A 27,735-nucleotide genomic window follows, 5' to 3' on the forward strand; every position below is an offset into this window, starting at 1 on the left:
GGACTTTACATATAAAACTGTGCTATACGGACTTATGGAATGCCCCACAATGGACCAGTACACAATGGCTTGGAAGACAGTGAACTGCGCCAAGTCATCTCTCTGGAAAGCGCGCAACATTGCTATTTTTAAACAAGATGTTTTATCAGTGAATGATGTTTTAAGTTTATGTTTATGTGAAATGTATACTTATTATTTAATTGACAAAAAGAAGAATGTACATATTTCCAAAAAATGGCTTGTTGACCAATGGAACCTAATTATTTAAAATCTTTGTATTTTTTTGTTTTGTAAATTTCATTTGTCTTTTAACGTTTGGTATTTGTCTAATTATGCTTGTAATTTGTTAAAGTTTTAATAAACGGTTTTATCCCTCTGCAGGGGATTGCCAAATTAAAAAAAATCTGTTCTTATCAGTTTAATATCTGATACGTCCCCTATCTGGGGACCATATATTAAATGGATTTTTAGAACAGGGAGATGGAAAAAGAGCTTGCTCTGTCCACTCCACGCATTGACCTGGTATTGCAGTATCTCCAGGACCGGTGCACCCCTTCTTTAATGCAGTTTCTAAAATCAGAAAGAATTGAATTCAATGCTTTTTGTTCATTTGGCTTGTTTGTCGGATTTTGGGATGGACTCTTTGGCTTTGCTTTTCTTCTCCTCATTGGATTTTTCATGTTAAAAGTTGCAGAAGCCAGATGACAAGCTCATTTTGGTTCAACTTCAGCAACTGTGCATTGCATTGCCATGTAATGTAATGCAATGCTATCTATCTAGCTCTCCCTCTATACTTCCTTTTGGATAAACAGACATATTAGGCAAGCATTTTAGAGCTTTCACCTAAATAACTACAGGTGGTGAGATAAGCTGCACAATATAATTGACCTTTCAGTATATTGTTGCACACACACCATCTATTTAGCAAATGCCCTTGTTATCAACAGCAGCCTTTTAAACTCACCTGAGCTAACAGGTATGTGAGCTGGTTACTCTGCTGCACTTAAAATTTCTTTTTTGGTTTGCTACAATGCCTTTTCTGAAACGTTGTCTCCCTCTGCTGGAACACTGACTTCTTTCATTTAATGCCTGCAGACTATAAAAGAGAAACCAACCCAAAAAGTTGGGTTGATTAGTCTGTGGCATTCTTTTAAACTGTTGCTTATGGCGGTATCTGTGAGCTTCTCAGTGACATTCAGCCATCCAGGTATCCCGCCTGCAGTAGACGGAATGTGGCAATGGAACGCTGGCTGCGCGTGTCATAATAGGCTCTGAGCCTTTATATACCTGCGCACAGCAGCAGCCACCTTCAGTCTGCTGCTGGACAGCCAGCAGCAGCAGCAGCAGGAGAGGTAATTAATCAGCAACCCTCCTGCTAAGGGTAGACAGCTGCTCGTTCCACCCCCCCCCCCCCGCCTTAATTGGTTCTCCTCCCTTCCAACGGTGTTGAGGCGGGTGGGAACAGCCGGGGGTTGAGGGTACTGTGCTAAAAGAGGTGGAGTTATGCAGATCTAAAACGCGTGGATTGCAGCAGCAGCAAGCCGAAAAGTGCAGGCATGTGAGGGATCTAGAGGTTGACAGCATGTCTTCTTAACGGGAGTCCAGGTGGCCATCTCCACAAATGGACTTTTCAGAATCCTTGGGTGGCACCGTAGTCGGAAACCAATTCTGGTTATCGCTTCTCGGCCTTTTGGCTAAGATCAAGTGTAGTATCTGTTCTTATCAGTTTAATATCTGATACGTCCCCTATCTGGGGACCATATATTAAATGGATTTTTAGAACAGGGAGATGGAAAAAGAGCTTGCTCTGTCCACTCCACCCATTGACCTGGTATTGCAGTATCTCCAGGACCGGTGCACCCCTTCTTTAATGCAGTTTCTAAAATCAGAAAGAATTGAATTCAATGCTTTTTGTTCATTTGGCTTGTTTGTCGGATTTTGGGATGGACTCTTTGGCTTTGCTTTTCTTCTCCTCATTGGATTTTTCATGTTAAAAGTTGCAGAAGCCAGATGACAAGCTCATTTTGGTTTAACTTCAGCAACTGTGCATTGCATTGCCATGTAATGTAATGCAATGCTATCTATCTAGCTCTCCCTCTATACTTCCTTTTGGATAAACAGACATATTAGGCAAGCATTTTGGAGCTTTCACCTAAATAACTACAGGTGATGAGATAAGCTGCACAATATAATTGACCTTTCAGTATATTGTTGCACACACACCATCTATTTAGCAAATGCCCTTGTTATCAACAGCAGCCTTTTAAACTCACCTGAGCTAACAGGTATGTGAGCTGGTTACTCTGCTGCGCTTAAAATTTCTTTTTTGGTTTGCTACAATGCCTTTTCTGAAACGTTGTCTCCCTCTGCTGGAACACTGACTTCTTTCATTTAATGCCTGCAGACTATAAAAGAGAAACCAACCCAAAAAGTTTGGTTGATTAGTCTGTGGCATTCTTTTAAACTGTTGCTTATGGCGGTCTCTGTGAGCTTCTCAGTGACATTCAGCCATCCAGGTATCCCGCCTGCAGTAGACGGAATGTGGCAATGGAACGCTGGCTGCGCGTGTCATAATAGGCTCTGAGCCTTTATATTCCTGCGCACAGCAGCAGCCACCTTCAGTCTGCTGCTGGACAGCCAGCAGCAGCAGCAGCAGGAGAGGTAATTAATCAGCAACCCTCCTGCTAAGGGTAGACAGCTGCTCGTTCCACCCCCCCCCCGCCTTAATTGGTTCTCCTCCCTTCCAACGGTGTTGAGGCGGGTGGGAACAGCCGGGGGTTGAGGGTACTGTGCTAAAAGAGGTGGAGTTATGCAGATCTAAAACGCGTGGATTGCAGCAGCAGCAAGCCGAAAAGTGCAGGCATGTGAGGGATCTAGAGGTTGACAGCATGTCTTCTTAACGGGAGTCCAGGTGGCCATCTCCACAAATGGACTTTTCAGAATCCTTGGGTGGCACCGTAGTCGGAAACCAATTCTGGTTATCGCTTCTCGGCCTTTTGGCTAAGATCAAGTGTAGTATCTGTTCTTATCAGTTTAATATCTGATACGTCCCCTATCTGGGGACCATATACTAAATGGATTTTTAGAACAGGGAGATGGAAAAAGAGCTTGCTCTGTCCACTCCACGCATTGACCTGGTATTGCAGTATCTCCAGGACCGGTGCACCCCTTCTTTAATGCAGTTTCTAAAATCAGAAAGAATTGAATTCAATGCTTTTTGTTCATTTGGCTTGTTTGTCGGATTTTGGGATGGACTCTTTGGCTTTGCTTTTCTTCTCCTCATTGGATTTTTCATGTTAAAAGTTGCAGAAGCCAGATGACAAGCTCATTTTGGTTCAACTTCAGCAACTGTGCATTGCATTGCCATGTAATGTAATGCAATGCTATCTATCTAGCTCTCCCTCTATACTTCCTTTTGGATAAACAGACATATTAGGCAAGCATTTTGGAGCTTTCACCTAAATAACTACAGGTGGTGAGATAAGCTGCACAATATAATTGACCTTTCAGTATATTGTTGCACACACACCATCTATTTAGCAAATGCCCTTGTTATCAACAGCAGCCTTTTAAACTCACCTGAGCTAACAGGTATGTGAGCTGGTTACTCTGCTGCGCTTAAAATTTCTTTTTTGGTTTGCTACAATGCCTTTTCTGAAACGTTGTCTCCCTCTGCTGGAACACTGACTTCTTTCATTTAATGCCTGCAGACTATAAAAGAGAAACCAACCCAAAAAGTTTGGTTGATTAGTCTGTGGCATTCTTTTAAACTGTTGCTTATGGCGGTCTCTGTGAGCTTCTCAGTGACATTCAGCCATCCAGGTATCCCGCCTGCAGTAGACGGAATGTGGCAATGGAACGCTGGCTGCGCGTGTCATAATAGGCTCTGAGCCTTTATATACCTGCGCACAGCAGCAGCCACCTTCAGTCTGCTGCTGGACAGCCAGCAGCAGCAGCAGCAGGAGAGGTAATTAATCAGCAACCCTCCTGCTAAGGGTAGACAGCTGCTCGTTCCACCCCCCCCCCGCCTTAATTGGTTCTCCTCCCTTCCAACGGTGTTGAGGCGGGTGGGAACAGCCGGGGGTTGAGGGTACTGTGCTAAAAGAGGTGGAGTTATGCAGATCTAAAACGCGTGGATTGCAGCAGCAGCAAGCCGAAAAGTGCAGGCATGTGAGGGATCTAGAGGTTGACAGCATGTCTTCTTAACGGGAGTCCAGGTGGCCATCTCCACAAATGGACTTTTCAGAATCCTTGGGTGGCACCGTAGTCGGAAACCAATTCTGGTTATCGCTTCTCGGCCTTTTGGCTAAGATCAAGTGTAGTATCTGTTCTTATCAGTTTAATATCTGATACGTCCCCTATCTGGGGACCATATATTAAATGGATTTTTAGAACAGGGAGATGGAAAAAGAGCTTGCTCTGTCCACTCCACGCATTGACCTGGTATTGCAGTATCTCCAGGACCGGTGCACCCCTTCTTTAATGCAGTTTCTAAAATCAGAAAGAATTGAATTCAATGCTTTTTGTTCATTTGGCTTGTTTGTCGGATTTTGGGATGGACTCTTTGGCTTTGCTTTTCTTCTCCTCATTGGATTTTTCATGTTAAAAGTTGCAGAAGCCAGATGACAAGCTCATTTTGGTTCAACTTCAGCAACTGTGCATTGCATTGCCATGTAATGTAATGCAATGCTATCTATCTAGCTCTCCCTCTATACTTCCTTTTGGATAAACAGACATATTAGGCAAGCATTTTGGAGCTTTCACCTAAATAACTACAGGTGGTGAGATAAGCTGCACAATATAATTGACCTTTCAGTATATTGTTGCACACACACCATCTATTTAGCAAATGCCCTTGTTATCAACAGCAGCCTTTTAAACTCACCTGAGCTAACAGGTATGTGAGCTGGTTACTCTGCTGCGCTTAAAATTTCTTTTTTGGTTTGCTACAATGCCTTTTCTGAAACGTTGTCTCCCTCTGCTGGAACACTGACTTCTTTCATTTAATGCCTGCAGACTATAAAAGAGAAACCAACCCAAAAAGTTTGGTTGATTAGTCTGTGGCATTCTTTTAAACTGTTGCTTATGGCGGTCTCTGTGAGCTTCTCAGTGACATTCAGCCATCCAGGTATCCCGCCTGCAGTAGACGGAATGTGGCAATGGAACGCTGGCTGCGCGTGTCATAATAGGCTCTGAGCCTTTATATACCTGCGCACAGCAGCAGCCACCTTCAGTCTGCTGCTGGACAGCCAGCAGCAGCAGCAGCAGGAGAGGTAATTAATCAGCAACCCTCCTGCTAAGGGTAGACAGCTGCTCGTTCCACCCCCCCCCCCGCCTTAATTGGTTCTCCTCCCTTCCAACGGTGTTGAGGCGGGTGGGAACAGCCGGGGGTTGAGGGTACTGTGCTAAAAGAGGTGGAGTTATGCAGATCTAAAACGCGTGGATTGCAGCAGCAGCAAGCCGAAAAGTGCAGGCATGTGAGGGATCTAGAGGTTGACAGCATGTCTTCTTAACGGGAGTCCAGGTGGCCATCTCCACAAATGGACTTTTCAGAATCCTTGGGTGGCACCGTAGTCGGAAACCAATTCTGGTTATCGCTTCTCGGCCTTTTGGCTAAGATCAAGTGTAGTATCTGTTCTTATCAGTTTAATATCTGATACGTCCCCTATCTGGGGACCATATATTAAATGGATTTTTAGAACAGGGAGATGGAAAAAGAGCTTGCTCTGTCCACTCCACGCATTGACCTGGTATTGCAGTATCTCCAGGACCGGTGCACCCCTTCTTTAATGCAGTTTCTAAAATCAGAAAGAATTGAATTCAATGCTTTTTGTTCATTTGGCTTGTTTGTCGGATTTTGGGATGGACTCTTTGGCTTTGCTTTTCTTCTCCTCATTGGATTTTTCATGTTAAAAGTTGCAGAAGCCAGATGACAAGCTCATTTTGGTTCAACTTCAGCAACTGTGCATTGCATTGCCATGTAATGTAATGCAATGCTATCTATCTAGCTCTCCCTCTATACTTCCTTTTGGATAAACAGACATATTAGGCAAGCATTTTGGAGCTTTCACCTAAATAACTACAGGTGGTGAGATAAGCTGCATAATATAATTGACCTTTCAGTATATTGTTGCACACACACCATCTATTTAGCAAATGCCCTTGTTATCAACAGCAGCCTTTTAAACTCACCTGAGCTAACAGATATGTGAGCTGGTTACTCTGCTGCGCTTAAAATTTCTTTTTTGGTTTGCTACAATGCCTTTTCTGAAACGTTGTCTCCCTCTGCTGGAACACTGACTTCTTTCATTTAATGCCTGCAGACTATAAAAGAGAAACCAACCCAAAAAGTTTGGTTGATTAGTCTGTGGCATTCTTTTAAACTGTTGCTTATGGCGGTCTCTGTGAGCTTCTCAGTGACATTCAGCCATCCAGGTATCCCGCCTGCAGTAGACGGAATGTGGCAATGGAACGCTGGCTGCGCGTGTCATAATAGGCTCTGAGCCTTTATATACCTGCGCACAGCAGCAGCCACCTTCAGTCTGCTGCTGGACAGCCAGCAGCAGCAGCAGCAGGAGAGGTAATTAATCAGCAACCCTCCTGCTAAGGGTAGACAGCTGCTCGTTCCACCCCCCCCCCGCCTTAATTGGTTCTCCTCCCTTCCAACGGTGTTGAGGCGGGTGGGAACAGCCGGGGGTTGAGGGTACTGTGCTAAAAGAGGTGGAGTTATGCAGATCTAAAACGCGTGGATTGCAGCAGCAGCAAGCCGAAAAGTGCAGGCATGTGAGGGATCTAGAGGTTGACAGCATGTCTTCTTAACGGGAGTCCAGGTGGCCATCTCCACAAATGGACTTTTCAGAATCCTTGGGTGGCACCGTAGTCGGAAACCAATTCTGGTTATCGCTTCTCGGCCTTTTGGCTAAGATCAAGTGTAGTATCTGTTCTTATCAGTTTAATATCTGATACGTCCCCTATCTGGGGACCATATATTAAATGGATTTTTAGAACAGGGAGATGGAAAAAGAGCTTGCTCTGTCCACTCCACGCATTGACCTGGTATTGCAGTATCTCCAGGACCGGTGCACCCCTTCTTTAATGCAGTTTCTAAAATCAGAAAGAATTGAATTCAATGCTTTTTGTTCATTTGGCTTGTTTGTCGGATTTTGGGATGGACTCTTTGGCTTTGCTTTTCTTCTCCTCATTGGATTTTTCATGTTAAAAGTTGCAGAAGCCAGATGACAAGCTCATTTTGGTTCAACTTCAGCAACTGTGCATTGCATTGCCATGTAATGTAATGCAATGCTATCTATCTAGCTCTCCCTCTATACTTCCTTTTGGATAAACAGACATATTAGGCAAGCATTTTGGAGCTTTCACCTAAATAACTACAGGTGGTGAGATAAGCTGCACAATATAATTGACCTTTCAGTATATTGTTGCACACACACCATCTATTTAGCAAATGCCCTTGTTATCAACAGCAGCCTTTTAAACTCACCTGAGCTAACAGGTATGTGAGCTGGTTACTCTGCTGCGCTTAAAATTTCTTTTTTGGTTTGCTACAATGCCTTTTCTGAAACGTTGTCTCCCTCTGCTGGAACACTGACTTCTTTCATTTAATGCCTGCAGACTATAAAAGAGAAACCAACCCAAAAAGTTTGGTTGATTAGTCTGTGGCATTCTTTTAAACTGTTGCTTATGGCAGTCTCTGTGAGCTTCTCAGTGACATTCAGCCATCCAGGTATCCCGCCTGCAGTAGACGGAATGTGGCAATGGAACGCTGGCTGCGCGTGTCATAATAGGCTCTGAGCCTTTATATACCTGCGCACAGCAGCAGCCACCTTCAGTCTGCTGCTGGACAGCCAGCAGCAGCAGCAGGAGAGGTAATTAATCAGCAACCCTCCTGCTAAGGGTAGACAGCTGCTCGTTCCACCCCCCCCCCCACCCGCCTTAATTGGTTCTCCTCCCTTCCAACGGTGTTGAGGCGGGTGGGAACAGCCGGGGGTTGAGGGTACTGTGCTAAAAGAGGTGGAGTTATGCAGATCTAAAACGCGTGGATTGCAGCAGCAGCAAGCCGAAAAGTGCAGGCATGTGAGGGATCTAGAGGTTGACAGCATGTCTTCTTAACGGGAGTCCAGGTGGCCATCTCCACAAATGGACTTTTCAGAATCCTTGGGTGGCACCGTAGTCGGAAACCAATTCTGGTTATCGCTTCTCGGCCTTTTGGCTAAGATCAAGTGTAGTATCTGTTCTTATCAGTTTAATATCTGATACGTCCCCTATCTGGGGACCATATATTAAATGGATTTTTAGAACAGGGAGATGGAAAAAGAGCTTGCTCTGTCCACTCCACGCATTGACCTGGTATTGCAGTATCTCCAGGACCGGTGCACCCCTTCTTTAATGCAGTTTCTAAAATCAGAAAGAATTGAATTCAATGCTTTTTGTTCATTTGGCTTGTTTGTCGGATTTTGGGATGGACTCTTTGGCTTTGCTTTTCTTCTCCTCATTGGATTTTTCATGTTAAAAGTTGCAGAAGCCAGATGAGAAGCTCATTTTGGTTCAACTTCAGCAACTGTGCATTGCATTGCCATGTAATGTAATGCAATGCTATCTATCTAGCTCTCCCTCTATACTTCCTTTTGGATAAACAGACATATTAGGCAAGCATTTTGGAGCTTTCACCTAAATAACTACAGGTGGTGAGATAAGCTGCACAATATAATTGACCTTTCAGTATATTGTTGCACACACACCATCTATTTAGCAAATGCCCTTGTTATCAACAGCAGCCTTTTAAACTCACCTGAGCTAACAGGTATGTGAGCTGGTTACTCTGCTGCGCTTAAAATTTCTTTTTTGGTTTGCTACAATGCCTTTTCTGAAACGTTGTCTCCCTCTGCTGGAACACTGACTTCTTTCATTTAATGCCTGCAGACTATAAAAGAGAAACCAACCCAAAAAGTTTGGTTGATTAGTCTGTGGCATTCTTTTAAACTGTTGCTTATGGCAGTCTCTGTGAGCTTCTCAGTGACATTCAGCCATCCAGGTATCCCGCCTGCAGTAGACGGAATGTGGCAATGGAACGCTGGCTGCGCGTGTCATAATAGGCTCTGAGCCTTTATATACCTGCGCACAGCAGCAGCCACCTTCAGTCTGCTGCTGGACAGCCAGCAGCAGCAGCAGCAGGAGAGGTAATTAATCAGCAACCCTCCTGCTAAGGGTAGACAGCTGCTCGTTCCACCCCCCCCCCGCCTTAATTGGTTCTCCTCCCTTCCAACGGTGTTGAGGCGGGTGGGAACAGCCGGGGGTTGAGGGTACTGTGCTAAAAGAGGTGGAGTTATGCAGATCTAAAACGCGTGGATTGCAGCAGCAGCAAGCCGAAAAGTGCAGGCATGTGAGGGATCTAGAGGTTGACAGCATGTCTTCTTAACGGGAGTCCAGGTGGCCATCTCCACAAATGGACTTTTCAGAATCCTTGGGTGGCACCGTAGTCGGAAACCAATTCTGGTTATCGCTTCTCGGCCTTTTGGCTAAGATCAAGTGTAGTATCTGTTCTTATCAGTTTAATATCTGATACGTCCCCTATCTGGGGACCATATATTAAATGGATTTTTAGAACAGGGAGATGGAAAAAGAGCTTGCTCTGTCCACTCCACGCATTGACCTGGTATTGCAGTATCTCCAGGACCGGTGCACCCCTTCTTTAATGCAGTTTCTAAAATCAGAAAGAATTGAATTCAATGCTTTTTGTTCATTTGGCTTGTTTGTCGGATTTTGGGATGGACTCTTTGGCTTTGCTTTTCTTCTCCTCATTGGATTTTTCATGTTAAAAGTTGCAGAAGCCAGATGAGAAGCTCATTTTGGTTCAACTTCAGCAACTGTGCATTGCATTGCCATGTAATGTAATGCAATGCTATCTATCTAGCTCTCCCTCTATACTTCCTTTTGGATAAACAGACATATTAGGCAAGCATTTTGGAGCTTTCACCTAAATAACTACAGGTGGTGAGATAAGCTGCACAATATAATTGACCTTTCAGTATATTGTTGCACACACACCATCTATTTAGCAAATGCCCTTGTTATCAACAGCAGCCTTTTAAACTCACCTGAGCTAACAGGTATGTGAGCTGGTTACTCTGCTGCGCTTAAAATTTCTTTTTTGGTTTGCTACAATGCCTTTTCTGAAACGTTGTCTCCCTCTGCTGGAACACTGACTTCTTTCATTTAATGCCTGCAGACTATAAAAGAGAAACCAACCCAAAAAGTTTGGTTGATTAGTCTGTGGCATTCTTTTAAACTGTTGCTTATGGCAGTCTCTGTGAGCTTCTCAGTGACATTCAGCCATCCAGGTATCCCGCCTGCAGTAGACGGAATGTGGCAATGGAACGCTGGCTGCGCGTGTCATAATAGGCTCTGAGCCTTTATATACCTGCGCACAGCAGCAGCCACCTTCAGTCTGCTGCTGGACAGCCAGCAGCAGCAGCAGCAGGAGAGGTAATTAATCAGCAACCCTCCTGCTAAGGGTAGACAGCTGCTCGTTCCACCCCCCCCCCGCCTTAATTGGTTCTCCTCCCTTCCAACGGTGTTGAGGCGGGTGGGAACAGCCGGGGGTTGAGGGTACTGTGCTAAAAGAGGTGGAGTTATGCAGATCTAAAACGCGTGGATTGCAGCAGCAGCAAGCCGAAAAGTGCAGGCATGTGAGGGATCTAGAGGTTGACAGCATGTCTTCTTAACGGGAGTCCAGGTGGCCATCTCCACAAATGGACTTTTCAGAATCCTTGGGTGGCACCGTAGTCGGAAACCAATTCTGGTTATCGCTTCTCGGCCTTTTGGCTAAGATCAAGTGTAGTATCTGTTCTTATCAGTTTAATATCTGATACGTCCCCTATCTGGGGACCATATATTAAATGGATTTTTAGAACAGGGAGATGGAAAAAGAGCTTGCTCTGTCCACTCCACGCATTGACCTGGTATTGCAGTATCTCCAGTACCGGTGCACCCCTTCTTTAATGCAGTTTCTAAAATCAGAAAGAATTGAATTCAATGCTTTTTGCTCATTTGGCTTGTTTGTCGGATTTTGGGATGGACTCTTTGGCTTTGCTTTTCTTCTCCTCATTGGATTTTTCATGTTAAAAGTTGCAGAAGCCAGATGACAAGCTCATTTTGGTTCAACTTCAGCAACTGTGCATTGCATTGCCATGTAATGTAATGCAATGCTATCTATCTAGCTCTCCCTCTATACTTCCTTTTGGATAAACAGACATATTAGGCAAGCATTTTGGAGCTTTCACCTAAATAACTACAGGTGGTGAGATAAGCTGCACAATATAATTGACCTTTCAGTATATTGCTGCACACACACCATCTATTTAGCAAATGCCCTTGTTATCAACAGCAGCCTTTTAAACTCACCTGAGCTAACAGGTATGTGAGCTGGTTACTCTGCTGCGCTTAAAATTTCTTTTTTGGTTTGCTACAATGCCTTTTCTGAAACGTTGTCTCCCTCTGCTGGAACACTGACTTCTTTCATTTAATGCCTGCAGACTATAAAAGAGAAACCAACCCAAAAAGTTTGGTTGATTAGTCTGTGGCATTCTTTTAAACTGTTGCTTATGGCGGTCTCTGTGAGCTTCTCAGTGACATTCAGCCATCCAGGTATCCCGCCTGCAGTAGACGGAATGTGGCAATGGAACGCTGGCTGCGCGTGTCATAATAGGCTCTGAGCCTTTATATACCTGCGCACAGCAGCAGCCACCTTCAGTCTGCTGCTGGACAGCCAGCAGCAGCAGCAGGAGAGGTAATTAATCAGCAACCCTCCTGCTAAGGGTAGACAGCTGCTCGTTCCACCCCCCCCCCCCTCCGCCTTAATTGGTTCTCCTCCCTTCCAACGGTGTTGAGGCGGGTGGGAACAGCCGGGGGTTGAGGGTACTGTGCTAAAAGAGGTGGAGTTATGCAGATCTAAAACGCGTGGATTGCAGCAGCAGCAAGCCGAAAAGTGCAGGCATGTGAGGGATCTAGAGGTTGACAGCATGTCTTCTTAACGGGAGTCCAGGTGGCCATCTCCACAAATGGACTTTTCAGAATCCTTGGGTGGCACCGTAGTCGGAAACCAATTCTGGTTATCGCTTCTCGGCCTTTTGGCTAAGATCAAGTGTAGTATCTGTTCTTATCAGTTTAATATCTGATACGTCCCCTATCTGGGGACCATATATTAAATGGATTTTTAGAACAGGGAGATGGAAAAAGAGCTTGCTCTGTCCACTCCACGCATTGACCTGGTATTGCAGTATCTCCAGGACCGGTGCACCCCTTCTTTAATGCAGTTTCTAAAATCAGAAAGAATTGAATTCAATGCTTTTTGTTCATTTGGCTTGTTTGTCGGATTTTGGGATGGACTCTTTGGCTTTGCTTTTCTTCTCCTCATTGGATTTTTCATGTTAAAAGTTGCAGAAGCCAGATGACAAGCTCATTTTGGTTCAACTTCAGCAACTGTGCATTGCATTGCCATGTAATGTAATGCAATGCTATCTATCTAGCTCTCCCTCTATACTTCCTTTTGGATAAACAGACATATTAGGCAAGCATTTTGGAGCTTTCACCTAAATAACTACAGGTGGTGAGATAAGCTGCACAATATAATTGACCTTTCAGTATATTGTTGCACACACACCATCTATTTAGCAAATGCCCTTGTTATCAACAGCAGCCTTTTAAACTCACCTGAGCTAACAGGTATGTGAGCTGGTTACTCTGCTGCGCTTAAAATTTCTTTTTTGGTTTGCTACAATGCCTTTTCTGAAACGTTGTCTCCCTCTGCTGGAACACTGACTTCTTTCATTTAATGCCTGCAGACTATAAAAGAGAAACCAACCCAAAAAGTTTGGTTGATTAGTCTGTGGCATTCTTTTAAACTGTTGCTTATGGCGGTCTCTGTGAGCTTCTCAGTGACATTCAGCCATCCAGGTATCCCGCCTGCAGTAGACGGAATGTGGCAATGGAACGCTGGCTGCGCGTGTCATAATAGGCTCTGAGCCTTTATATACCTGCGCACAGCAGCAGCCACCTTCAGTCTGCTGCTGGACAGCCAGCAGCAGCAGCAGCAGGAGAGGTAATTAATCAGCAACCCTCCTGCTAAGGGTAGACAGCTGCTCGTTCCACCCCCCCCCCCCGCCTTAATTGGTTCTCCTCCCTTCCAACGGTGTTGAGGCGGGTGGGAACAGCCGGGGGTTGAGGGTACTGTGCTAAAAGAGGTGGAGTTATGCAGATCTAAAACGCGTGGATTGCAGCAGCAGCAAGCCGAAAAGTGCAGGCATGTGAGGGATCTAGAGGTTGACAGCATGTCTTCTTAACGGGAGTCCAGGTGGCCATCTCCACAAATGGACTTTTCAGAATCCTTGGGTGGCACCGTAGTCGGAAACCAATTCTGGTTATCGCTTCTCGGCCTTTTGGCTAAGATCAAGTGTAGTATCTGTTCTTATCAGTTTAATATCTGATACGTCCCCTATCTGGGGACCGTATATTAAATGGATTTTTAGAACAGGGAGATGGAAAAAGAGCTTGCTCTGTCCACTCCACGCATTGACCTGGTATTGCAGTATCTCCAGGACCGGTGCACCCCTTCTTTAATGCAGTTTCTAAAATCAGATAGAATTGAATTCAATGCTTTTTGTTCATTTGGCTTGTTTGTCGGATTTTGGGATGGACTCTTTGGCTTTGCTTTTCTTCTCCTCATTGGATTTTTCATGTTAAAAGTTGCAGAAGCCAGATGACAAGCTCATTTTGGTTCAACTTCAGCAACTGTGCATTGCATTGCCATGTAATGTAATGCAATGCTATCTATCTAGCTCTCCCTCTATACTTCCTTTTGGATAAACAGACATATTAGGCAAGCATTTTGGAGCTTTCACCTAAATAACTACAGGTGGTGAGATAAGCTGCACAATATAATTGACCTTTCAGTATATTGTTGCACACACACCATCTATTTAGCAAATGCCCTTGTTATCAACAGCAGCCTTTTAAACTCACCTGAGCTAACAGGTATGTGAGCTGGTTACTCTGCTGCGCTTAAAATTTCTTTTTTGGTTTGCTACAATGCCTTTTCTGAAACGTTGTCTCCCTCTGCTGGAACACTGACTTCTTTCATTTAATGCCTGCAGACTATAAAAGAGAAACCAACCCAAAAAGTTTGGTTGATTAGTCTGTGGCATTCTTTTAAACTGTTGCTTATGGCGCTCTCTGTGAGCTTCTCAGTGACATTCAGCCATCCAGGTATCCCGCCTGCAGTAGACGGAATGTGGCAATGGAACGCTGGCTGCGCGTGTCATAATAGGCTCTGAGCCTTTATATACCTGCGCACAGCAGCAGCCACCTTCAGTCTGCTGCTGGACAGCCAGCAGCAGCAGCAGCAGGAGAGGTAATTAATCAGCAACCCTCCTGCTAAGGGTAGACAGCTGCTCGTTCCACCCCCCCCCCCCGCCTTAATTGGTTCTCCTCCCTTCCAACGGTGTTGAGGCGGGTGGGAACAGCCGGGGGTTGAGGGTACTGTGCTAAAAGAGGTGGAGTTATGCAGATCTAAAACGCGTGGATTGCAGCAGCAGCAAGCCGAAAAGTGCAGGCATGTGAGGGATCTAGAGGTTGACAGCATGTCTTCTTAACGGGAGTCCAGGTGGCCATCTCCACAAATGGACTTTTCAGAATCCTTGGGTGGCACCGTAGTCGGAAACCAATTCTGGTTATCGCTTCTCGGCCTTTTGGCTAAGATCAAGTGTAGTATCTGTTCTTATCAGTTTAATATCTGATACGTCCCCTATCTGGGGACCATATATTAAATGGATTTTTAGAACAGGGAGATGGAAAAAGAGCTTGCTCTGTCCACTCCACGCATTGACCTGGTATTGCAGTATCTCCAGGACCGATGCACCCCTTCTTTAATGCAGTTTCTAAAATCAGAAAGAATTGAATTCAATGCTTTTTGTTCATTTGGCTTGTTTGTCGGATTTTGGGATGGACTCTTTGGCTTTGCTTTTCTTCTCCTCATTGGATTTTTCATGTTAAAAGTTGCAGAAGCCAGATGACAAGCTCATTTTGGTTCAACTTCAGCAACTGTGCATTGCATTGCCATGTAATGTAATGCAATGCTATCTATCTAGCTCTCCCTCTATACTTCCTTTTGGATAAACAGACATATTAGGCAAGCATTTTGGAGCTTTCACCTAAATAACTACAGGTGGTGAGATAAGCTGCACAATATAATTGACCTTTCAGTATATTGTTGCACACACACCATCTATTTAGCAAATGCCCTTGTTATCAACAGCAGCCTTTTAAACTCACCTGAGCTAACAGGTATGTGAGCTGGTTACTCTGCTGCGCTTAAAATTTCTTTTTTGGTTTGCTACAATGCCTTTTCTGAAACGTTGTCTCCCTCTGCTGGAACACTGACTTCTTTCATTTAATGCCTGCAGACTATAAAAGAGAAACCAACCCAAAAAGTTTGGTTGATTAGTCTGTGGCATTCTTTTAAACTGTTGCTTATGGCGGTCTCTGTGAGCTTCTCAGTGACATTCAGCCATCCAGGTATCCCGCCTGCAGTAGACGGAATGTGGCAATGGAACGCTGGCTGCGCGTGTCATAATAGGCTCTGAGCCTTTATATACCTGCGCACAGCAGCAGCCACCTTCAGTCTGCTGCTGGACAGCCAGCAGCAGCAGCAGCAGGAGAGGTAATTAATCAGCAACCCTCCTGCTAAGGGTAGACAGCTGCTCGTTCCACCCCCCCCCGCCTTAATTGGTTCTCCTCCCTTCCAACGGTGTTGAGGCGGGTGGGAACAGCCGGGGGTTGAGGGTACTGTGCTAAAAGAGGTGGAGTTATGCAGATCTAAAACGCGTGGATTGCAGCAGCAGCAAGCCGAAAAGTGCAGGCATGTGAGGGATCTAGAGGTTGACAGCATGTCTTCTTAACGGGAGTCCAGGTGGCCATCTCCACAAATGGACTTTTCAGAATCCTTGGGTGGCACCGTAGTCGGAAACCAATTCTGGTTATCGCTTCTCGGCCTTTTGGCTAAGATCAAGTGTAGTATCTGTTCTTATCAGTTTAATATCTGATACGTCCCCTATCTGGGGACCATATATTAAATGGATTTTTAGAACAGGGAGATGGAAAAAGAGCTTGCTCTGTCCACTCCACGCATTGACCTGGTATTGCAGTATCTCCAGGACCGATGCACCCCTTCTTTAATGCAGTTTCTAAAATCAGAAAGAATTGAATTCAATGCTTTTTGTTCATTTGGCTTGTTTGTCGGATTTTGGGATGGACTCTTTGGCTTTGCTTTTCTTCTCCTCATTGGATTTTTCATGTTAAAAGTTGCAGAAGCCAGATGACAAGCTCATTTTGGTTCAACTTCAGCAACTGTGCATTGCATTGCCATGTAATGTAATGCAATGCTATCTATCTAGCTCTCCCTCTATACTTCCTTTTGGATAAACAGACATATTAGGCAAGCATTTTGGAGCTTTCACCTAAATAACTACAGGTGGTGAGATAAGCTGCACAATATAATTGACCTTTCAGTATATTGTTGCACACACACCATCTATTTAGCAAATGCCCTTGTTATCAACAGCAGCCTTTTAAACTCACCTGAGCTAACAGGTATGTGAGCTGGTTACTCTGCTGCGCTTAAAATTTCTTTTTTGGTTTGCTACAATGCCTTTTCTGAAACGTTGTCTCCCTCTGCTGGAACACTGACTTCTTTCATTTAATGCCTGCAGACTATAAAAGAGAAACCAACCCAAAAAGTTTGGTTGATTAGTCTGTGGCATTCTTTTAAACTGTTGCTTATGGCGGTCTCTGTGAGCTTCTCAGTGACATTCAGCCATCCAGGTATCCCGCCTGCAGTAGACGGAATGTGGCAATGGAACGCTGGCTGCGCGTGTCATAATAGGCTCTGAGCCTTTATATACCTGCGCACAGCAGCAGCCACCTTCAGTCTGCTGCTGGACAGCCAGCAGCAGCAGCAGCAGGAGAGGTAATTAATCAGCAACCCTCCTGCTAAGGGTAGACAGCTGCTCGTTCCACCCCCCCCCCCGCCTTAATTGGTTCTCCTCCCTTCCAACGGTGTTGAGGCGGGTGGGAACAGCCGGGGGTTGAGGGTACTGTGCTAAAAGAGGTGGAGTTATGCAGATCTAAAACGCGTGGATTGCAGCAGCAGCAAGCCGAAAAGTGCAGGCATGTGAGGGATCTAGAGGTTGACAGCATGTCTTCTTAACGGGAGTCCAGGTGGCCATCTCCACAAATGGACTTTTCAGAATCCTTGGGTGGCACCGTAGTCGGAAACCAATTCTGGTTATCGCTTCTCGGCCTTTTGGCTAAGATCAAGTGTAGTATCTGTTCTTATCAGTTTAATATCTGATACGTCCCCTATCTGGGGACCATATATTAAATGGATTTTTAGAACAGGGAGATGGAAAAAGAGCTTGCTCTGTCCACTCCACGCATTGACCTGGTATTGCAGTATCTCCAGGACCGGTGCACCCCTTCTTTAATGCAGTTTCTAAAATCAGAAAGAATTGAATTCAATGCTTTTTGTTCATTTGGCTTGTTTGTCGGATTTTGGGATGGACTCTTTGGCTTTGCTTTTCTTCTCCTCATTGGATTTTTCATGTTAAAAGTTGCAGAAGCCAGATGACAAGCTCATTTTGGTTCAACTTCAGCAACTGTGCATTGCATTGCCATGTAATGTAATGCAATGCTATCTATCTAGCTCTCCCTCTATACTTCCTTTTGGATAAACAGACATATTAGGCAAGCATTTTGGAGCTTTCACCTAAATAACTACAGGTGGTGAGATAAGCTGCACAATATAATTGACCTTTCAGTATATTGTTGCACACACACCATCTATTTAGCAAATGCCCTTGTTATCAACAGCAGCCTTTTAAACTCACCTGAGCTAACAGGTATGTGAGCTGGTTACTCTGCTGCGCTTAAAATTTCTTTTTTGGTTTGCTACAATGCCTTTTCTGAAACGTTGTCTCCCTCTGCTGGAACACTGACTTCTTTCATTTAATGCCTGCAGACTATAAAAGAGAAACCAACCCAAAAAGTTTGGTTGATTAGTCTGTGGCATTCTTTTAAACTGTTGCTTATGGCGGTCTCTGTGAGCTTCTCAGTGACATTCAGCCATCCAGGTATCCCGCCTGCAGTAGACGGAATGTGGCAATGGAACGCTGGCTGCGCGTGTCATAATAGGCTCTGAGCCTTTATATACCTGCGCACAGCAGCAGCCACCTTCAGTCTGCTGCTGGACAGCCAGCAGCAGCAGCAGCAGGAGAGGTAATTAATCAGCAACCCTCCTGCTAAGGGTAGACAGCTGCTCGTTCCACCCCCCCCCCCCCGCCTTAATTGGTTCTCCTCCCTTCCAACGGTGTTGAGGCGGGTGGGAACAGCCGGGGGTTGAGGGTACTGTGCTAAAAGAGGTGGAGTTATGCAGATCTAAAACGCGTGGATTGCAGCAGCAGCAAGCCGAAAAGTGCAGGCATGTGAGGGATCTAGAGGTTGACAGCATGTCTTCTTAACGGGAGTCCAGGTGGCCATCTCCACAAATGGACTTTTCAGAATCCTTGGGTGGCACCGTAGTCGGAAACCAATTCTGGTTATCGCTTCTCGGCCTTTTGGCTAAGATCAAGTGTAGTATCTGTTCTTATCAGTTTAATATCTGATACGTCCCCTATCTGGGGACCATATATTAAATGGATTTTTAGAACAGGGAGATGGAAAAAGAGCTTGCTCTGTCCACTCCACGCATTGACCTGGTATTGCAGTATCTCCAGGACCGGTGCACCCCTTCTTTAATGCAGTTTCTAAAATCAGATAGAATTGAATTCAATGCTTTTTGTTCATTTGGCTTGTTTGTCGGATTTTGGGATGGACTCTTTGGCTTTGCTTTTCTTCTCCTCATTGGATTTTTCATGTTAAAAGTTGCAGAAGCCAGATGACAAGCTCATTTTGGTTCAACTTCAGCAACTGTGCATTGCATTGCCATGTAATGTAATGCAATGCTATCTATCTAGCTCTCCCTCTATACTTCCTTTTGGATAAACAGACATATTAGGCAAGCATTTTGGAGCTTTCACCTAAATAACTACAGGTGGTGAGATAAGCTGCACAATATAATTGACCTTTCAGTATATTGTTGCACACACACCATCTATTTAGCAAATGCCCTTGTTATCAACAGCAGCCTTTTAAACTCACCTGAGCTAACAGGTATGTGAGCTGGTTACTCTGCTGCGCTTAAAATTTCTTTTTTGGTTTGCTACAATGCCTTTTCTGAAACGTTGTCTCCCTCTGCTGGAACACTGACTTCTTTCATTTAATGCCTGCAGACTATAAAAGAGAAACCAACCCAAAAAGTTTGGTTGATTAGTCTGTGGCATTCTTTTAAACTGTTGCTTATGGCGGTCTCTGTGAGCTTCTCAGTGACATTCAGCCATCCAGGTATCCCGCCTGCAGTAGACGGAATGTGGCAATGGAACGCTGGCTGCGCGTGTCATAATAGGCTCTGAGCCTTTATATACCTGCGCACAGCAGCAGCCACCTTCAGTCTGCTGCTGGACAGCCAGCAGCAGCAGCAGCAGGAGAGGTAATTAATCAGCAACCCTCCTGCTAAGGGTAGACAGCTGCTCGTTCCACCCCCCCCCCGCCTTAATTGGTTCTCCTCCCTTCCAACGGTGTTGAGGCGGGTGGGAACAGCCGGGGGTTGAGGGTACTGTGCTAAAAGAGGTGGAGTTATGCAGATCTAAAACGCGTGGATTGCAGCAGCAGCAAGCCGAAAAGTGCAGGCATGTGAGGGATCTAGAGGTTGACAGCATGTCTTCTTAACGGGAGTCCAGGTGGCCATCTCCACAAATGGACTTTTCAGAATCCTTGGGTGGCACCGTAGTCGGAAACCAATTCTGGTTATCGCTTCTCGGCCTTTTGGCTAAGATCAAGTGTAGTATCTGTTCTTATCAGTTTAATATCTGATGCGTCCCCTATCTGGGGACCATATATTAAATGGATTTTTAGAACAGGGAGATGGAAAAAGAGCTTGCTCTGTCCACTCCACGCATTGACCTGGTATTGCAGTATCTCCAGGACCGATGCACCCCTTCTTTAATGCAGTTTCTAAAATCAGAAAGAATTGAATTCAATGCTTTTTGTTCATTTGGCTTGTTTGTCGGATTTTGGGATGGACTCTTTGGCTTTGCTTTTCTTCTCCTCATTGGATTTTTCATGTTAAAAGTTGCAGAAGCCAGATGACAAGCTCATTTTGGTTCAACTTCAGCAACTGTGCATTGCATTGCCATGTAATGTAATGCAATGCTATCTATCTAGCTCTCCCTCTATACTTCCTTTTGGATAAACAGACATATTAGGCAAGCATTTTGGAGCTTTCACCTAAATAACTACAGGTGGTGAGATAAGCTGCACAATATAATTGACCTTTCAGTATATTGTTGCACACACACCATCTATTTAGCAAATGCCCTTGTTATCAACAGCAGCCTTTTAAACTCACCTGAGCTAACAGGTATGTGAGCTGGTTACTCTGCTGCGCTTAAAATTTCTTTTTTGGTTTGCTACAATGCCTTTTCTGAAACGTTGTCTCCCTCTGCTGGAACACTGACTTCTTTCATTTAATGCCTGCAGACTATAAAAGAGAAACCAACCCAAAAAGTTTGGTTGATTAGTCTGTGGCATTCTTTTAAACTGTTGCTTATGGCGGTCTCTGTGAGCTTCTCAGTGACATTCAGCCATCCAGGTATCCCGCCTGCAGTAGACGGAATGTGGCAATGGAACGCTGGCTGCGCGTGTCATAATAGGCTCTGAGCCTTTATATACCTGCGCACAGCAGCAGCCACCTTCAGTCTGCTGCTGGACAGCCAGCAGCAGCAGCAGCAGCAGGAGAGGTAATTAATCAGTAACCCTCCTGCTAAGGGTAGACAGCTGCTCGTTCCACCCCCCCCCCCGCCTTAATTGGTTCTCCTCCCTTCCAACGGTGTTGAGGCGGGTGGGAACAGCCGGGGGTTGAGGGTACTGTGCTAAAAGAGGTGGAGTTATGCAGATCTAAAACGCGTGGATTGCAGCAGCAGCAAGCCGAAAAGTGCAGGCATGTGAGGGATCTAGAGGTTGACAGCATGTCTTCTTAACGGGAGTCCAGGTGGCCATCTCCACAAATGGACTTTTCAGAATCCTTGGGTGGCACCGTAGTCGGAAACCAATTCTGGTTATCGCTTCTCGGCCTTTTGGCTAAGATCAAGTGTAGTATCTGTTCTTATCAGTTTAATATCTGATACGTCCCCTATCTGGGGACCATATATTAAATGGATTTTTAGAACAGGGAGATGGAAAAAGAGCTTGCTCTGTCCACTCCACGCATTGACCTGGTATTGCAGTATCTCCAGGACCGGTGCACCCCTTCTTTAATGCAGTTTCTAAAATCAGATAGAATTGAATTCAATGCTTTTTGTTCATTTGGCTTGTTTGTCGGATTTTGGGATGGACTCTTTGGCTTTGCTTTTCTTCTCCTCATTGGATTTTTCATGTTAAAAGTTGCAGAAGCCAGATGACAAGCTCATTTTGGTTCAACTTCAGCAACTGTGCATTGCATTGCCATGTAATGTAATGCAATGCTATCTATCTAGCTCTCCCTCTATACTTCCTTTTGGATAAACAGACATATTAGGCAAGCATTTTGGAGCTTTCACCTAAATAACTACAGGTGGTGAGATAAGCTGCACAATATAATTGACCTTTCAGTATATTGTTGCACACACACCATCTATTTAGCAAATGCCCTTGTTATCAACAGCAGCCTTTTAAACTCACCTGAGCTAACAGGTATGTGAGCTGGTTACTCTGCTGCGCTTAAAATTTCTTTTTTGGTTTGCTACAATGCCTTTTCTGAAACGTTGTCTCCCTCTGCTGGAACACTGACTTCTTTCATTTAATGCCTGCAGACTATAAAAGAGAAACCAACCCAAAAAGTTTGGTTGATTAGTCTGTGGCATTCTTTTAAACTGTTGCTTATGGCGGTCTCTGTGAGCTTCTCAGTGACATTCAGCCATCCAGGTATCCCGCCTGCAGTAGACGGAATGTGGCAATGGAACGCTGGCTGCGCGTGTCATAATAGGCTCTGAGCCTTTATATACCTGCGCACAGCAGCAGCCACCTTCAGTCTGCTGCTGGACAGCCAGCAGCAGCAGCAGCAGGAGAGGTAATTAATCAGCAACCCTCCTGCTAAGGGTAGACAGCTGCTCGTTCCACCCCCCCCCCGCCTTAATTGGTTCTCCTCCCTTCCAACGGTGTTGAGGCGGGTGGGAACAGCCGGGGGTTGAGGGTACTGTGCTAAAAGAGGTGGAGTTATGCAGATCTAAAACGCGTGGATTGCAGCAGCAGCAAGCCGAAAAGTGCAGGCATGTGAGGGATCTAGAGGTTGACAGCATGTCTTCTTAACGGGAGTCCAGGTGGCCATCTCCACAAATGGACTTTTCAGAATCCTTGGGTGGCACCGTAGTCGGAAACCAATTCTGGTTATCGCTTCTCGGCCTTTTGGCTAAGATCAAGTGTAGTATCTGTTCTTATCAGTTTAATATCTGATGCGTCCCCTATCTGGGGACCATATATTAAATGGATTTTTAGAACAGGGAGATGGAAAAAGAGCTTGCTCTGTCCACTCCACGCATTGACCTGGTATTGCAGTATCTCCAGGACCGATGCACCCCTTCTTTAATGCAGTTTCTAAAATCAGAAAGAATTGAATTCAATGCTTTTTGTTCATTTGGCTTGTTTGTCGGATTTTGGGATGGACTCTTTGGCTTTGCTTTTCTTCTCCTCATTGGATTTTTCATGTTAAAAGTTGCAGAAGCCAGATGACAAGCTCATTTTGGTTCAACTTCAGCAACTGTGCATTGCATTGCCATGTAATGTAATGCAATGCTATCTATCTAGCTCTCCCTCTATACTTCCTTTTGGATAAACAGACATATTAGGCAAGCATTTTGGAGCTTTCACCTAAATAACTACAGGTGGTGAGATAAGCTGCACAATATAATTGACCTTTCAGTATATTGTTGCACACACACCATCTATTTAGCAAATGCCCTTGTTATCAACAGCAGCCTTTTAAACTCACCTGAGCTAACAGGTATGTGAGCTGGTTACTCTGCTGCGCTTAAAATTTCTTTTTTGGTTTGCTACAATGCCTTTTCTGAAACGTTGTCTCCCTCTGCTGGAACACTGACTTCTTTCATTTAATGCCTGCAGACTATAAAAGAGAAACCAACCCAAAAAGTTTGGTTGATTAGTCTGTGGCATTCTTTTAAACTGTTGCTTATGGCGGTCTCTGTGAGCTTCTCAGTGACATTCAGCCATCCAGGTATCCCGCCTGCAGTAGACGGAATGTGGCAATGGAACGCTGGCTGCGCGTGTCATAATAGGCTCTGAGCCTTTATATACCTGCGCACAGCAGCAGCCACCTTCAGTCTGCTGCTGGACAGCCAGCAGCAGCAGCAGCAGGAGAGGTAATTAATCAGCAACCCTCCTGCTAAGGGTAGACAGCTGCTCGTTCCACCCCCCCCCCGCCTTAATTGGTTCTCCTCCCTTCCAACGGTGTTGAGGCGGGTGGGAACAGCCGGGGGTTGAGGGTACTGTGCTAAAAGAGGTGGAGTTATGCAGATCTAAAACGCGTGGATTGCAGCAGCAGCAAGCCGAAAAGTGCAGGCATGTGAGGGATCTAGAGGTTGACAGCATGTCTTCTTAACGGGAGTCCAGGTGGCCATCTCCACAAATGGACTTTTCAGAATCCTTGGGTGGCACCGTAGTCGGAAACCAATTCTGGTTATCGCTTCTCGGCCTTTTGGCTAAGATCAAGTGTAGTATCTGTTCTTATCAGTTTAATATCTGATACGTCCCCTATCTGGGGACCATATATTAAATGGATTTTTAGAACAGGGAGATGGAAAAAGAGCTTGCTCTGTCCACTCCACGAATTGACCTGGTATTGCAGTATCTCCAGGACCGGTGCACCCCTTCTTTAATGCAGTTTCTAAAATCAGATAGAATTGAATTCAATGCTTTTTGTTCATTTGGCTTGTTTGTCGGATTTTGGGATGGACTCTTTGGCTTTGCTTTTCTTCTCCTCATTGGATTTTTCATGTTAAAAGTTGCAGAAGCCAGATGACAAGCTCATTTTGGTTCAACTTCAGCAACTGTGCATTGCATTGCCATGTAATGTAATGCAATGCTATCTATCTAGCTCTCCCTCTATACTTCCTTTTGGATAAACAGACATATTAGGCAAGCATTTTGGAGCTTTCACCTAAATAACTACAGGTGGTGAGATAAGCTGCACAATATAATTGACCTTTCAGTATATTGTTGCACACACACCATCTATTTAGCAAATGCCCTTGTTATCAACAGCAGCCTTTTAAACTCACCTGAGCTAACAGGTATGTGAGCTGGTTACTCTGCTGCGCTTAAAATTTCTTTTTTGGTTTGCTACAATGCCTTTTCTGAAACGTTGTCTCCCTCTGCTGGAACACTGACTTCTTTCATTTAATGCCTGCAGACTATAAAAGAGAAACCAACCCAAAAAGTTTGGTTGATTAGTCTGTGGCATTCTTTTAAACTGTTGCTTATGGCGGTCTCTGTGAGCTTCTCAGTGACATTCAGCCATCCAGGTATCCCGCCTGCAGTAGACGGAATGTGGCAATGGAACGCTGGCTGCGCGTGTCATAATAGGCTCTGAGCCTTTATATACCTGCGCACAGCAGCAGCCACCTTCAGTCTGCTGCTGGACAGCCAGCAGCAGCAGCAGCAGGAGAGGTAATTAATCAGCAACCCTCCTGCTAAGGGTAGACAGCTGCTCGTTCCACCCCCCCCCCGCCTTAATTGGTTCTCCTCCCTTCCAACGGTGTTGAGGCGGGTGGGAACAGCCGGGGGTTGAGGGTACTGTGCTAAAAGAGGTGGAGTTATGCAGATCTAAAACGCGTGGATTGCAGCAGCAGCAAGCCGAAAAGTGCAGGCATGTGAGGAATCTAGAGGTTGACAGCATGTCTTCTTAACGGGAGTCCAGGTGGCCATCTCCACAAATGGACTTTTCAGAATCCTTGGGTGGCACCGTAGTCGGAAACCAATTCTGGTTATCGCTTCTCGGCCTTTTGGCTAAGATCAAGTGTAGTATCTGTTCTTATCAGTTTAATATCTGATACGTCCCCTATCTGGGGACCATATATTAAATGGATTTTTAGAACAGGGAGATGGAAAAAGAGCTTGCTCTGTCCACTCCACGCATTGACCTGGTATTGCAGTATCTCCAGGACCGGTGCACCCCTTCTTTAATGCAGTTTCTAAAATCAGAAAGAATTGAATTCAATGCTTTTTGTTCATTTGGCTTGTTTGTCGGATTTTGGGATGGACTCTTTGGCTTTGCTTTTCTTCTCCTCATTGGATTTTTCATGTTAAAAGTTGCAGAAGCCAGATGACAAGCTCATTTTGGTTCAACTTCAGCAACTGTGCATTGCATTGCCATGTAATGTAATGCAATGCTATCTATCTAGCTCTCCCTCTATACTTCCTTTTGGATAAACAGACATATTAGGCAAGCATTTTGGAGCTTTCACCTAAATAACTACAGGTGGTGAGATAAGCTGCACAATATAATTGACCTTTCAGTATATTGTTGCACACACACCATCTATTTAGCAAATGCCCTTGTTATCAACAGCAGCCTTTTAAACTCACCTGAGCTAACAGGTATGTGAGCTGGTTACTCTGCTGCGCTTAAAATTTCTTTTTTGGTTTGCTACAATGCCTTTTCTGAAACGTTGTCTCCCTCTGCTGGAACACTGACTTCTTTCATTTAATGCCTGCAGACTATAAAAGAGAAACCAACCCAAAAAGTTTGGTTGATTAGTCTGTGGCATTCTTTTAAACTGTTGCTTATGGCGGTCTCTGTGAGCTTCTCAGTGACATTCAGCCATCCAGGTATCCCGCCTGCAGTAGACGGAATGTGGCAATGGAACGCTGGCTGCGCGTGTCATAATAGGCTCTGAGCCTTTATATACCTGCGCACAGCAGCAGCCACCTTCAGTCTGCTGCTGGACAGCCAGCAGCAGCAGCAGCAGGAGAGGTAATTAATCAGCAACCCTCCTGCTAAGGGTAGACAGCTGCTCGTTCCACCCCCCCCCCGCCTTAATTGGTTCTCCTCCCTTCCAACGGTGTTGAGGCGGGTGGGAACAGCCGGGGGTTGAGGGTACTGTGCTAAAAGAGGTGGAGTTATGCAGATCTAAAACGCGTGGATTGCAGCAGCAGCAAGCCGAAAAGTGCAGGCATGTGAGGGATCTAGAGGTTGACAGCATGTCTTCTTAACGGGAGTCCGGGTGCCCATCTCCACAAATGGACTTTTCAGAATCCTTGGGTGGCACCGTAGTCGGAAACCAATTCTGGTTATCGCTTCTCGGCCTTTTGGCTAAGATCAAGTGTAGTATCTGTTCTTATCAGTTTAATATCTGATACGTCCCCTATCTGGGGACCATATATTAAATGGATTTTTAGAACAGGGAGATGGAAAAAGAGCTTGCTCTGTCCACTCCACGCATTGACCTGGTATTGCAGTATCTCCAGGACCGGTGCACCCCTTCTTTAATGCAGTTTCTAAAATCAGAAAGAATTGAATTCAATGCTTTTTGTTCATTTGGCTTGTTTGTCGGATTTTGGGATGGACTCTTTGGCTTTGCTTTTCTTCTCCTCATTGGATTTTTCATGTTAAAAGTTGCAGAAGCCAGATGACAAGCTCATTTTGGTTCAACTTCAGCAACTGTGCATTGCATTGCCATGTAATGTAATGCAATGCTATCTATCTAGCTCTCCCTCTATACTTCCTTTTGGATAAACAGACATATTAGGCAAGCATTTTGGAGCTTTCACCTAAATAACTACAGGTGGTGAGATAAGCTGCACAATATAATTGACCTTTCAGTATATTGTTGCACACACACCATCTATTTAGCAAATGCCCTTGTTATCAACAGCAGCCTTTTAAACTCACCTGAGCTAACAGGTATGTGAGCTGGTTACTCTGCTGCGCTTAAAATTTCTTTTTTGGTTTGCTACAATGCCTTTTCTGAAACGTTGTCTCCCTCTGCTGGAACACTGACTTCTTTCATTTAATGCCTGCAGACTATAAAAGAGAAACCAACCCAAAAAGTTTGGTTGATTAGTCTGTGGCATTCTTTTAAACTGTTGCTTATGGCGGTCTCTGTGAGCTTCTCAGTGACATTCAGCCATCCAGGTATCCCGCCTGCAGTAGACGGAATGTGGCAATGGAACGCTGGATGCGCGTGTCATAATAGGCTCTGAGCCTTTATATACCTGCGCACAGCAGCAGCCACCTTCAGTCTGCTGCTGGACAGCCAGCAGCAGCAGCAGGAGAGGTAATTAATCAGCAACCCTCCTGCTAAGGGTAGACAGCTGCTCGTTCCACCCCCCCCCCGCCTTAATTGGTTCTCCTCCCTTCCAACGGTGTTGAGGCGGGTGGGAACAGCCGGGGGTTGAGGGTACTGTGTTAAAAGAGGTGGAGTTATGCAGATCTAAAACGCGTGGATTGCAGCAGCAGCAAGCCGAAAAGTGCAGGCATGTGAGGGATCTAGAGGTTGACAGCATGTCTTCTTAACGGGAGTC

The 27,735-nt window shown here is 45.1% G+C and overlaps 21 non-coding genes across 21 annotated transcripts; all 21 read left to right on the forward strand.

Moving 5' to 3' along the window:
- The first annotated feature begins 369 nt into the window (after positions 1-369).
- Positions 370-556, forward strand: LOC141160142 (U2 spliceosomal RNA). Its single transcript, XR_012250111.1, has one exon. It is a non-coding gene; the product is annotated as a U2 spliceosomal RNA (small nuclear RNA).
- Positions 557-1,674: 1,118 nt separating this feature from the next.
- LOC141159825 (U2 spliceosomal RNA) lies at positions 1,675-1,865 on the forward strand. The gene has a single exon (XR_012249820.1). It is a non-coding gene; the product is annotated as a U2 spliceosomal RNA (small nuclear RNA).
- Positions 1,866-2,980: 1,115 nt separating this feature from the next.
- On the forward strand, positions 2,981-3,171 carry LOC141159712 (U2 spliceosomal RNA). Its single transcript, XR_012249712.1, has one exon. It is a non-coding gene; the product is annotated as a U2 spliceosomal RNA (small nuclear RNA).
- Positions 3,172-4,286: 1,115 nt separating this feature from the next.
- On the forward strand, positions 4,287-4,477 carry LOC141158191 (U2 spliceosomal RNA). Its single transcript, XR_012248226.1, has one exon. It is a non-coding gene; the product is annotated as a U2 spliceosomal RNA (small nuclear RNA).
- Positions 4,478-5,593: 1,116 nt separating this feature from the next.
- On the forward strand, positions 5,594-5,784 carry LOC141158192 (U2 spliceosomal RNA). Its single transcript, XR_012248227.1, has one exon. It is a non-coding gene; the product is annotated as a U2 spliceosomal RNA (small nuclear RNA).
- A 1,115-nt stretch (positions 5,785-6,899) lies between these two features.
- LOC141158193 (U2 spliceosomal RNA) lies at positions 6,900-7,090 on the forward strand. Its single transcript, XR_012248228.1, has one exon. It is a non-coding gene; the product is annotated as a U2 spliceosomal RNA (small nuclear RNA).
- Positions 7,091-8,207: 1,117 nt separating this feature from the next.
- On the forward strand, positions 8,208-8,398 carry LOC141158194 (U2 spliceosomal RNA). The gene has a single exon (XR_012248229.1). It is a non-coding gene; the product is annotated as a U2 spliceosomal RNA (small nuclear RNA).
- Positions 8,399-9,513: 1,115 nt separating this feature from the next.
- Positions 9,514-9,704, forward strand: LOC141158195 (U2 spliceosomal RNA). Its single transcript, XR_012248230.1, has one exon. It is a non-coding gene; the product is annotated as a U2 spliceosomal RNA (small nuclear RNA).
- Positions 9,705-10,819: 1,115 nt separating this feature from the next.
- Positions 10,820-11,010, forward strand: LOC141159828 (U2 spliceosomal RNA). Its single transcript, XR_012249823.1, has one exon. It is a non-coding gene; the product is annotated as a U2 spliceosomal RNA (small nuclear RNA).
- A 1,117-nt stretch (positions 11,011-12,127) lies between these two features.
- Positions 12,128-12,318, forward strand: LOC141158197 (U2 spliceosomal RNA). The gene has a single exon (XR_012248232.1). It is a non-coding gene; the product is annotated as a U2 spliceosomal RNA (small nuclear RNA).
- Positions 12,319-13,435: 1,117 nt separating this feature from the next.
- LOC141159563 (U2 spliceosomal RNA) lies at positions 13,436-13,626 on the forward strand. The gene has a single exon (XR_012249567.1). It is a non-coding gene; the product is annotated as a U2 spliceosomal RNA (small nuclear RNA).
- A 1,117-nt stretch (positions 13,627-14,743) lies between these two features.
- LOC141159435 (U2 spliceosomal RNA) lies at positions 14,744-14,934 on the forward strand. The gene has a single exon (XR_012249442.1). It is a non-coding gene; the product is annotated as a U2 spliceosomal RNA (small nuclear RNA).
- Positions 14,935-16,048: 1,114 nt separating this feature from the next.
- On the forward strand, positions 16,049-16,239 carry LOC141159437 (U2 spliceosomal RNA). The gene has a single exon (XR_012249444.1). It is a non-coding gene; the product is annotated as a U2 spliceosomal RNA (small nuclear RNA).
- Positions 16,240-17,355: 1,116 nt separating this feature from the next.
- LOC141158198 (U2 spliceosomal RNA) lies at positions 17,356-17,546 on the forward strand. Its single transcript, XR_012248233.1, has one exon. It is a non-coding gene; the product is annotated as a U2 spliceosomal RNA (small nuclear RNA).
- A 1,118-nt stretch (positions 17,547-18,664) lies between these two features.
- On the forward strand, positions 18,665-18,855 carry LOC141158199 (U2 spliceosomal RNA). The gene has a single exon (XR_012248234.1). It is a non-coding gene; the product is annotated as a U2 spliceosomal RNA (small nuclear RNA).
- Positions 18,856-19,970: 1,115 nt separating this feature from the next.
- Positions 19,971-20,161, forward strand: LOC141159798 (U2 spliceosomal RNA). Its single transcript, XR_012249795.1, has one exon. It is a non-coding gene; the product is annotated as a U2 spliceosomal RNA (small nuclear RNA).
- Positions 20,162-21,280: 1,119 nt separating this feature from the next.
- On the forward strand, positions 21,281-21,471 carry LOC141158200 (U2 spliceosomal RNA). The gene has a single exon (XR_012248235.1). It is a non-coding gene; the product is annotated as a U2 spliceosomal RNA (small nuclear RNA).
- Positions 21,472-22,586: 1,115 nt separating this feature from the next.
- Positions 22,587-22,777, forward strand: LOC141159799 (U2 spliceosomal RNA). Its single transcript, XR_012249796.1, has one exon. It is a non-coding gene; the product is annotated as a U2 spliceosomal RNA (small nuclear RNA).
- Positions 22,778-23,892: 1,115 nt separating this feature from the next.
- LOC141159867 (U2 spliceosomal RNA) lies at positions 23,893-24,083 on the forward strand. The gene has a single exon (XR_012249861.1). It is a non-coding gene; the product is annotated as a U2 spliceosomal RNA (small nuclear RNA).
- Positions 24,084-25,198: 1,115 nt separating this feature from the next.
- LOC141158201 (U2 spliceosomal RNA) lies at positions 25,199-25,389 on the forward strand. The gene has a single exon (XR_012248236.1). It is a non-coding gene; the product is annotated as a U2 spliceosomal RNA (small nuclear RNA).
- A 1,115-nt stretch (positions 25,390-26,504) lies between these two features.
- On the forward strand, positions 26,505-26,695 carry LOC141158202 (U2 spliceosomal RNA). The gene has a single exon (XR_012248237.1). It is a non-coding gene; the product is annotated as a U2 spliceosomal RNA (small nuclear RNA).
- The last annotated feature ends 1,040 nt before the right edge of the window (positions 26,696-27,735 follow it).

This window comes from Phyllobates terribilis, unplaced genomic scaffold (assembly GCF_046119375.1).
Source record: "Phyllobates terribilis strain yellow unplaced genomic scaffold, ASM4611937v1 Scaffold_8__6_contigs__length_399053987, whole genome shotgun sequence".
Taxonomy (NCBI): Eukaryota; Metazoa; Chordata; class Amphibia; order Anura; family Dendrobatidae; genus Phyllobates; species Phyllobates terribilis.